The sequence below is a fragment of the Crinia signifera genome, chromosome 4 (genome assembly GCF_055691185.1).
Source record: "Crinia signifera chromosome 4, ASM5569118v1, whole genome shotgun sequence".
Classification (NCBI taxonomy): domain Eukaryota; kingdom Metazoa; phylum Chordata; class Amphibia; order Anura; family Myobatrachidae; genus Crinia; species Crinia signifera.
In genome coordinates, this window is record NC_139220.1 from 62875391 (window position 1) to 62887402 (window position 12012).

The following is a 12012-nucleotide window of genomic DNA, read 5'->3' on the forward strand; positions in this document are numbered from 1 at the left end:
TTATATTTATAGATCACGGGTGGTTTCCATTCAGAGAACTCATGGTTTCATTCATAAAACACAGGGTTCTATTCATAGAACACAGGGTTCCATTCATAGAACACAGGGTTCTATTAATAGAACACAAGGTTTTATTCATAGAACACATGGTTATATTTATATATCACGGGTGGTTTCCATTCAGAGAACACTTCATTTCATTCATAAAACACAGGGTTCTATTCATAGAACACAGGGTTCCATTTATAGAACACAGGGTTCTATTAATAGAACACAAGGTTTTATTCATAGAACACATGGTTATATTTATAGATCATGGCTGGTTTCCATTCAGAGAACACCTAATTTCATTCATAAAACACAGGGTTCTATTCATAGAACACAGGGTTCCATTCATAGAACACAGGGTTCTATTCATAGAACACAAGGTTTTATTCATAGAACAGATGGTTATATTTATAGATCACGGGTGGTTTCCATTCAGAGAACACATGGTTTCATTCATAAAACACAGGGTTCTATTCATAGAACACAGGGTTCCATTCATAGAACACAGGGTTCTATTAATAGAACACAAGGTTTTATTCATAGAACACATGGTTATATTTATAGATCATGGGTGGTTTCCATTCAGAGAACACTTAATTTCATTCATAAAACACAGGGTTCTATTCATAGAACACAGGGTTCCATTCATAGAACACAGGGTTCTATTCATAGAACACAAGGTTTTATTCATAGAACAGATGGTTATATTTATAGATCACGGGTGGTTTCCATTCAGAGAACACATGGTTTCATTCATAAAACACAGGGTTCTATTCATAGAACACAGGGTTCCATTCATAGAACACAGGGTTCTATTAATAGAACACAAGGTTTTATTCATAGAACACATGGTTATATTTATAGATCATGGGTGGTTTCCATTCAGAGAACACTTAATTTCATTCCTAAAACACAGGGTTCTATTCATAGAACACAGGGTTCCATTCATAGAACACAGGGTTCTATTCATAGAACACAAGGTTTTATTCATAGAACAGATGGTTATATTTATAGATCACGGGTGGTTTCCATTCAGAGAACACATGGTTTCATTCATAAAACACAGGGTTCTATTCATAGAACACAGGGTTCCATTCATAGAACACAGGGTTCTATTAATAGAACACAAGGTTTTATTCATAGAACACATGGTTATATTTATAGATCACGGGTGGTTTCCATTCAGAGAACACATAATTTCATTCCTAAAACACAGTGTTCTATTCATAGAACACAGGGTTCCATTTATAGAACACAGGGTTCTATTCATAGAACACAAGGTTTTATTCATAGAACAGATGGTTATATTTATAGATCACGGGTGGTTTCCATTCAGAGAACACATGGTTTCATTCATAAAACACAGGGTTCTATTCATAGAACACAGGGTTCCATTCATAGAACACAGGGTTCTATTAATAGAACACAAGGTTTTATTCATAGAACACATGGTTATATTTATAGATCACGGGTGGTTTCCATTCAGAGAACACATAATTTAATTCATAAAACACAAGGTTCTATTCATAGAACACAGGGTGCCATTCATAGAACACAGGGTTCTATTAATAGAACACAAGGTTTTATTCATAGAACACATGGTTATATTTATAGATCACGGGTGGTTTCCATTCAGAGAACACATAATATCATTCCTAAAACACAGTGTTCTATTCATAGAACACAGGGTTCCATTTATAGAACACAGGGTTCTATTCATAGAACACAAGGTTTTATTCATAGAATAGATGGTAATATTTATAGATCACGGGTGGTTTCCATTCAGAGAACACATGGTTTCATTCATAAAACACAGGGTTCTATTCATAGAACACAGGGTTCCATTCATAGAACACAGGGTTCTATTAATAGAACACAAGGTTTTATTCATAGAACACATGGTTATATTTATAGATCACGGGTGGTTTCCATTCAGAGAACACATAATTTCATTCATAAAACACAGGGTTCTATTCATAGAACACAGGGTTCCATTTATAGAACACAGGGTTCTATTCATAGAACACAAGGTTTTATTCATAGAACAGATAGTTATATTTATAGATCACGGGTGGTTCCCATTCAGAGAACACAAGGTTTCATTCATAAAACACAGGGTTCTATTCATAGAACACATGGTTCCATTCATAGAACACAGGGTTCTATTAATAGAACACAAGGTTTTATTCATAGAACACATGGTTATATTTATAGATCACGGGTGGTTTCCATTCAGAGAACACATAATTTCATTCATAAAACACAGGGTTCTATTCATAGAACACAGGGTTCCATTTATAGAACACAGGGTTCTATTCATAGAACACAAGGTTTTATTCATAGAACAGATGGTTATATTTATAGATCACGGGTGGTTTCCATTCAGAGAACTCATGGTTTCATTCATAAAACACAGGGTTCTATTCATAGAACACAGGGTTCCATTCATAGAACACAGGGTTCTATTAATAGAACACAAGGTTTTATTCATAGAACACATGGTTATATTTATATATCACGGGTGGTTTCCATTCAGAGAACACATAATTTCATTCATAAAACACAGGGTTCTATTCATAGAACACAGGGTTCCATTTATAGAACTCAGAGTTCTATTCATAGAACACAAGGTTTTATTCATAGAACAGATGGTTATATTTATAGATCACGGGTGGTTTCCATTCAGAGAACACATGGTTTCATTCATAAAATCCTGGGTTCTATTCATAGAACACAGGGTTACATTTATAGAACACAGGGTTCTATACATAGAACACAAGGTTTTATTCATAGAACACATGGTTATATTTATAGATCACGGGTGGTTTCCATTCAGAGAACACATAATTTCATTCATAAAACACAGGGTTCTATTCATAGAACACAGGGTTCCATTTATAGAACACAGGGTTCTATTAATAGAACACAAGGTTTTATTCATAGAACACATGGTTATTTTTATAGATCATGGGTGGTTTCCATTCAGAGAACACTTAATTTAATTCATAAAACACAGGGTTCTATTCATAGAACACAGGGTTCCATTCATAGAACACAGGGTTCTATTAATAGAACACAAGGTTTTATTCATAGAACACATGGTTATATTTATAGATCATGGCTGGTTTCCATTCAGAGAACACTTAATTTCATTCATAAAACAGGGTTCTATTCATAGAACACAGGGTTCCATTCATAGAACACAGGGTTCTATTCATAGAACACAAGGTTTTATTCATAGAACAGATGGTTATATTTAAAGATCACGGGTGGTTTCCATTCAGAGAACACATGGTTTCATTCATAAAACACAGGGTTCTATTCATAGAACACAGGGTTCCATTCATAGAACACAGGGTTCTATTAATAGAACACAAGGTTTTATTCATAGAACACATGGTTATATTTATAGATCACGGGTGGTTTCCATTCAGAGAACACATAATTTCATTCATAAAACACAGGGTTCTATTCATAGAACACAGGGTTCCATTTATAGAACACAGAGTTCTATTCATAGAACACAAGGTTTTATTCATAGAACAGATGGTTATATTTATAGATCACGGGTGGTTTCCATTCAGAGAACACATGGTTTCATTCATAAAACCCTGGGTTCTATTCATAGAACACAGGGTTACATTCATAGAACACAGGGTTCTATTAATAGAACACAAGGTTTTATTCATAGAACACATGGTTATTTTTATAGATCATGGGTGGTTTCCATTCAGAGAACACTTAATTTCATTCATAAAACACAGGGTTCTATTCATAGAACACAGGGTTCCATTCATAGAACACATGGTTCTATTAATAGAACACAAGGTTTTATTCATAGAACACATGGTTATATTTATAGATCATGGCTGGTTTCCATTCAGAGAACACTTAATTTCATTCATAAAACAGGGTTCTATTCATAGAACACAGGGTTCCATTCATAGAACACAGGGTTCTATTCATAGAACACAAGGTTTTATTCATAGAACAGATAGTTATATTTATAGATCACGGGTGGTTTCCATTCAGAGAACACATAATTTCATTCCTAAAACACAGTGTTCTATTCATAGAACACAGGGTTCCATTTATAGAACACAGGGTTCTATTCATAGAACACAAGGTTTTATTCATAGAACAGATGGTTATATTTATAGTAGTAGTAGTACGTTTATTTATAGGGCGCCGCAAAGTGTCCGCAGCGCCGTACATAGCAAACAAAAAAAAATGACGAGGTAACGTACAGGGTGTGTTGAAAAATACAGTATAAATGGGGGTATAGCTGGTAGAACTAAAATCAGCATCAGTTCAGAAGATAGATCACGGGTGGTTCCCATTCAGAGAACACAAGGTTTCATTCATAAAACACAGGGTTCTATTCATAGAACACATGGTTCCATTCATAGAACACAGGGTTCTATTAATAGAACACAAGGTTTTATTCATAGAACACATGGTTATATTTATAGATCACGGGTGGTTTCCATTCAGAGAACACATAATTTCATTCATAAAACACAGGGTTCTATTCATAGAACACAGGGTTCCATTTATAGAACACAGGGTTCTATTCATAGAACACAAGGTTTTATTCATAGAACAGATGGTTATATTTATAGATCACGGGTGGTTTCCATTCAGAGAACTCATGGTTTCATTCATAAAACACAGGGTTCTATTCATAGAACACAGGGTTCCATTCATAGAACACAGGGTTCTATTAATAGAACACAAGGTTTTATTCATAGAACACATGGTTATATTTATAGATCACGGGTGGTTTCCATTCAGAGAACACATAATTTCATTCATAAAACACAGGGTTCTATTCATAGAACACAGGGTTCCATTTATAGAACACAGAGTTCTATTCATAGAACACAAGGTTTTATTTATAGAACAGATGGTTATATTTATAGATCACGGGTGGTTTCCATTCAGAGAACACATGGTTTCATTCATAAAACCCTGGGTTCTATTCATAGAACACAGGGTTACATTCATAGAACACAGGGTTCTATACATAGAACACAAGGTTTTATTCATAGAACACATGGTTATATTTATAGATCACGGGTGGTTTCCATTCAGAGAACACATAATGTCATTAATAAAACACAGGGTTCTATTCATAGAACACAGGGTTCCATTTATAGAACACAGGGTTCTATTAATAGAACACAAGGTTTTATTCATAGAACACATGGTTATTTTTATAGATCATGGGTGGTTTCCATTCAGAGAACACTTAATTTCATTCATAAAACACAGGGTTCTATTCATAGAACACAGGGTTCCATTCATAGAACACAGGGTTCTATTAATAGAACACAAGGTTTTATTCATAGAACACATGGTTATATTTATAGATCATGGCTGGTTTCCATTCAGAGAACACTTAATTTCATTCATAAAACAGGGTTCTATTCATAGAACACAGGGTTCCATTCATAGAACACAGGGTTCTATTCATATAACACAAGGTTTTATTCATAGAACAGATGGTTATATTTATAGATCACTGGTGGTTTCCATTCAGAGAACACATGGTTTTATTCATAAAACCCAGGGTTCTATTCATAGAACACAGGGTTCCATTCATAGAACACAGGGTTCTATACATAGAACACAAGGTTTTATTCATAGAACACATGGTTATATTTATAGATCACGGGTGGTTTCCATTCAGAGAACACTGAATTTCATTCATAAAACACAGGGTTCTATTCATAGAACACAGGGTTCCATTCATAGAACACAAGGTTTTATTCATAGAACAGATGGTTATATTTATAGATCACGGGTGGTTTCCATTCAGAGAACACATGGTTTCATTCATAAAACACATGGTTCTATTCATAGAACACAGGGTTCCATTCATAGAACACAGGGTTCTATTAATAGAACACAAGGTTTTATTCATAGAACACATGGTTATATTTATAGATCATGGGTGGTTTCCATTCAGAGAACACATGGTTTCATTCATAAAACACAGGGTTCTATTCATAGAACACAGGGTTCCATTCATAGAACACAGGGTTCTATTAATAGAACACAAGGTTTTATTCATAGAACACATGGTTATATTTATAGATCACGGGTGGTTTCCATTCAGAGAACACATAATTTCATTCATAAAACACAGGGTTCTATTCATAGAACACAGGGTTCCATTTATAGAACACAGGGTTCTATTCATAGAACACAAGGTTTTATTCATAGAACAGATGGTTATATTTATAGATCACGGGTGGTTTCCATTCAGAGAACACATGGTTTCATTCATAAAACACAGGGTTCTATTCATAGAACACAGGGTTCCATTCATAGAACACAGGGTTCTATTAATAGAACACAAGGTTTTATTCATAGAACACATGGTTATATTTATAGATCACGGGTGGTTTCCATTCAAAGAACACATAATTTCATTAATAAAACACAGGGTTCTATTCATAGAACACAGGGTTCCATTCATAGAACACAGGGTTCTATTAATAGAACACAAGGTTTTATTCATAGAACACATGGTTATATTTATAGATCATGGGTGGTTTCCATTCAGAGAACACTTAATTTCATTCATAAAACACAGGGTTCTATTCATAGAACACAGGGTTCCATTCATAGAACACAGGGTTCTATTCATAGAACACAAGGTTTTATTCATAGAACAGATGGTTATATTTATAGATCACGGGTGGTTTCCATTCAGAGAACACATAATTTCATTCATAAAACACAGGGTTCTATTCATAGAACACAGGGTGCCATTCATAGAACACAGGGTTCTATTAATAGAACACAAGGTTTTATTCATAGAACACATGGTTATATTTATAGATCACCGGTGGTTTCCATTCAGAGAACACATAATTTCATTCCTAAAACACAGTGTTCTATTCATAGAACACATGGTTCCATTTATAGAACACAGGGTTCTATTCATAGAACACAAGGTTTTATTCATAGAATAGATGGTTATATTTATAGATCACGGGTGGTTTCCATTCAGAGAACACATGGTTTCATTCATAAAACACAGGGTTCTATTCATAGAACACAGGGTTCCATTCATAGAACACAGGGTTCTATTCATAGAACACAAGGTTTTATTCATAGAACAGATGGTTATATTTATAGATCACGGGTGGTTTCCATTCAGAGAACACATAATTTCATTCATAAAACACAGGGTTCTATTCATAGAACACAGGGTGCCATTCATAGAACACAGGGTTCTATTAATAGAACACAAGGTTTTATTCATAGAACACATGGTTATATTTATAGATCACGGGTGGTTTCCATTCAGAGAACACATAATTTCATTCCTAAAACACAGTGTTCTATTCATAGAACACATGGTTCCATTTATAGAACACAGGGTTCTATTCATAGAACACAAGGTTTTATTCATAGAACAGATGGTTATATTTATAGATCACGGGTGGTTTCCATTCAGAGAACACATGGTTTCATTCATAAAACACAGGGTTCTATTCATAGAACACAGGGTTCCATTCATAGAACACAGGGTTCTATACATAGAACACAAGGTTTTATTCATAGAACACATGGTTATATTTATAGATTACGGGTGGTTTTCATTCAGAGAACACATAATTTCATTAATAAAACACAGGGTTCTATTCATAGAACACAGGGTTCCATTTATAGAACACAGGGTTCTATTCATAGAACACAAGGTTGTATTCATAGAACAGATGGTTATATTTATAGATCACGGGTGGTTTCCATTCAGAGAACACATGGTTTCATTCATAAAACACAGGGTTCTATTCATAGAACACAGGGTTCCATTCATAGAACACAGGGTTCTATTAATAGAACACAAGGTTGTATTCATAGAAAACATGGTTATTTTTATAGATTACGGGTGTTTTCCATTCAGAGAACACATAATTTAATTCATAAAACACAGGGTTCTATTCATAGAACACAGGGTTCCATTTGTAGAACACAGGGTTCTATTCATAGAACAGAGGGTTTTATTCATAGAAAAGATGGTAATATTTATAGATCACGGGTGGTTTCCATTCAGAGAACACATGGTTTCATTCATAAAACACAGGGTTCTATTCATAGAACACAGGGTTCCATTCATAGAACACAGGGTTCTATTAATACAACACAAGGTTTTATTCATAGAACACATGGTTATATTTATAGATCACGGGTGGTTTCCATTCAGAGAACACATAATTTCATTCATAAAACACAGGGTTCTATTCATAGAACACAGGGTTCCATTTATAGAACACAGGGTTCTATTCATAGAACACAAGGTTTTATTCATAGAACAGATAGTTATATTTATAGATCACGGGTGGTTTCCATTCAGAGAACACATAATTTCATTCCTAAAACACAGTGTTCTATTCATAGAACACAGGGTTCCATTTATAGAACACAGGGTTCTATTCATAGAACACAAGGTTTTATTCATAGAACAGATGGTTATATTTATAGATCACGGGTGGTTCCCATTCAGAGAACACAAGGTTTCATTCATAAAACACAGGGTTCTATTCATAGAACACATGGTTCCATTCATAGAACACAGGGTTCTATTAATAGAACACAAGGTTTTATTCATAGAACACATGGTTATATTTATAGATCACGGGTGGTTTCCATTCAGAGAACACATAATTTCATTCATAAAACACAGGGTTCTATTCATAGAACACAGGGTTCCATTTATAGAACACAGGGTTCTATTCATAGAACACAAGGTTTTATTCATAGAACAGATGGTTATATTTATAGATCACGGGTGGTTTCCATTCAGAGAACTCATGGTTTCATTCATAAAACACAGGGTTCTATTCATAGAACACAGGGTTCCATTCATAGAACACAGGGTTCTATTAATAGAACACAAGGTTTTATTCATAGAACACATGGTTATATTTATATATCACGGGTGGTTTCCATTCAGAGAACACATAATTTCATTCATAAAACACAGGGTTCTATTCATAGAACACAGGGTTCCATTTATAGAACTCAGAGTTCTATTCATAGAACACAAGGTTTTATTCATAGAACAGATGGTTATATTTATAGATCACGGGTGGTTTCCATTCAGAGAACACATGGTTTCATTCATAAAATCCTGGGTTCTATTCATAGAACACAGGGTTACATTTATAGAACACAGGGTTCTATACATAGAACACAAGGTTTTATTCATAGAACACATGGTTATATTTATAGATCACGGGTGGTTTCCATTCAGAGAACACATAATTTCATTCATAAAACACAGGGTTCTATTCATAGAACACAGGGTTCCATTTATAGAACACAGGGTTCTATTAATAGAACACAAGGTTTTATTCATAGAACACATGGTTATTTTTATAGATCATGGGTGGTTTCCATTCAGAGAACACTTAATTTAATTCATAAAACACAGGGTTCTATTCATAGAACACAGGGTTCCATTCATAGAACACAGGGTTCTATTAATAGAACACAAGGTTTTATTCATAGAACACATGGTTATATTTATAGATCATGGCTGGTTTCCATTCAGAGAACACTTAATTTCATTCATAAAACAGGGTTCTATTCATAGAACACAGGGTTCCATTCATAGAACACAGGGTTCTATTCATAGAACACAAGGTTTTATTCATAGAACAGATGGTTATATTTAAAGATCACGGGTGGTTTCCATTCAGAGAACACATGGTTTCATTCATAAAACACAGGGTTCTATTCATAGAACACAGGGTTCCATTCATAGAACACAGGGTTCTTTTAATAGAACACAAGGTTTTATTCATAGAACACATGGTTATATTTATAGATCACGGGTGGTTTCCATTCAGAGAACACATAATTTCATTCATAAAACACAGGGTTCTATTCATAGAACACAGGGTTCCATTTATAGAACACAGAGTTCTATTCATAGAACACAAGGTTTTATTCATAGAACAGATGGTTATATTTATAGATCACGGGTGGTTTCCATTCAGAGAACACATGGTTTCATTCATAAAACCCTGGGTTCTATTCATAGAACACAGGGTTACATTCATAGAACACAGGGTTCTATACATAGAACACAAGGTTTTATTCATAGAACACATGGTTATATTTATAGATCACGGGTGGTTTCCATTCAGAGAACACATAATTTCATTCATAAAACACAGGGTTCTATTCATAGAACACAGGGTTCCATTTATAGAACACAGGGTTCTATTAATAGAACACAAGGTTTTATTCATAGAACACATGGTTATTTTTATAGATCATGGGTGGTTTCCATTCAGAGAACACTTAATTTCATTCATAAAACACAGGGTTCTATTCATAGAACACAGGGTTCCATTCATAGAACACAGGGTTCTATTAATAGAACACAAGGTTTTATTCATAGAACACATGGTTATATTTATAGATCATGGCTGGTTTCCATTCAGAGAACACTTAATTTCATTCATAAAACAGGGTTCTATTCATAGAACACAGGGTTCCATTCATAGAACACAGGGTTCTATTCATAGAACACAAGGTTTTATTCATAGAACAGATGGTTATATTTAAAGATCACGGGTGGTTTCCATTCAGAGAACACATGGTTTCATTCATAAAACCCAGGGTTCTATTCATAGAACACAGGGTTCCATTCATAAAACACAGGGTTCTATACATAGAACACAAGGTTTTATTCAAAGAACACATGGTTATATTTATAGATCACGGGTGGTTTCCATTCAGAGAACACTTCATTTCATTCATAAAACACAGGGTTCTATTCATAGAACACAGGGTTCCATTCATAGAACACAGGGTTCTATTAATAGAACACAAGGTTTTATTCATAGAACACATGGTTATATTTATAGATCATGGCTGGTTTCCATTCAGAGAACACTTAATTTCATTCATAAAACAGGGTTCTATTCATAGAACACAGGGTTCCATTCATAGAACACAGGGTTCTATTCATAGAACACAAGGTTTTATTCATAGAACAGATGGTTATATTTATAGATCATGGGTGGTTTCCATTCAGAGAACACATAATTTCATTCCTAAAACACAGTGTTCTATTCATAGAACACAGGGTTCCATTTATAGAACACAGGGTTCTATTCATAGAACACAAGGTTTTATTCATAGAACAGATGGTTATATTTATAGATCACGGGTGGTTTCCATTCAGAGAACACATGGTTTCATTCATAAAACACAGGGTTCTATTCATAGAACACAGGGTTCTATTAATAGAACACAAGGTTTTATTCATAGAACACATGGTTATATTTATAGATCACGGGTGGTTTCCATTCAGAGAACACATAATTTCATTCATAAAACACAGGGTTCTATTCATAGAACACAGTGTTCCATTTATAGAACACAGAGTTCTATTCATAGAACACAAGGTTTTATTCATAGAACAGATGGTTATATTTATAGATCACGGGTGGTTTCCATTCAGAGAACACATGGTTTCATTCATAAAACCCTGGGTTCTATTCATAGAACACAGGGTTACATTCATAGAACACAGGGTTCTATACATAGAACACAAGGTTTTATTCATAGAACACATGGTTATATTTATAGATCACGGGTGGTTTCCATTCAGAGAACACATAATTTCATTAATAAAACACAGGGTTCTATTCATAAAACACAGGGTTCCATTTATAGAACACAGGGTTCTATTAATAGAACACAAGGTTTTATTCATAGAACACATGGTTATTTTTATAGATCATGGGTGGTTTCCATTCAGAGAACACTTAATTTCATTCCTAAAACACAGGGTTCTATTCATAGAACACAGGGTTCCATTCATAGAACACAGGGTTCTATTCATAGAACACAAGGTTTTATTCATAGAACAGATGGTTATATTTATAGATCACGGGTGGTTTCCATTCAGAGAACACATGGTTTCATTCA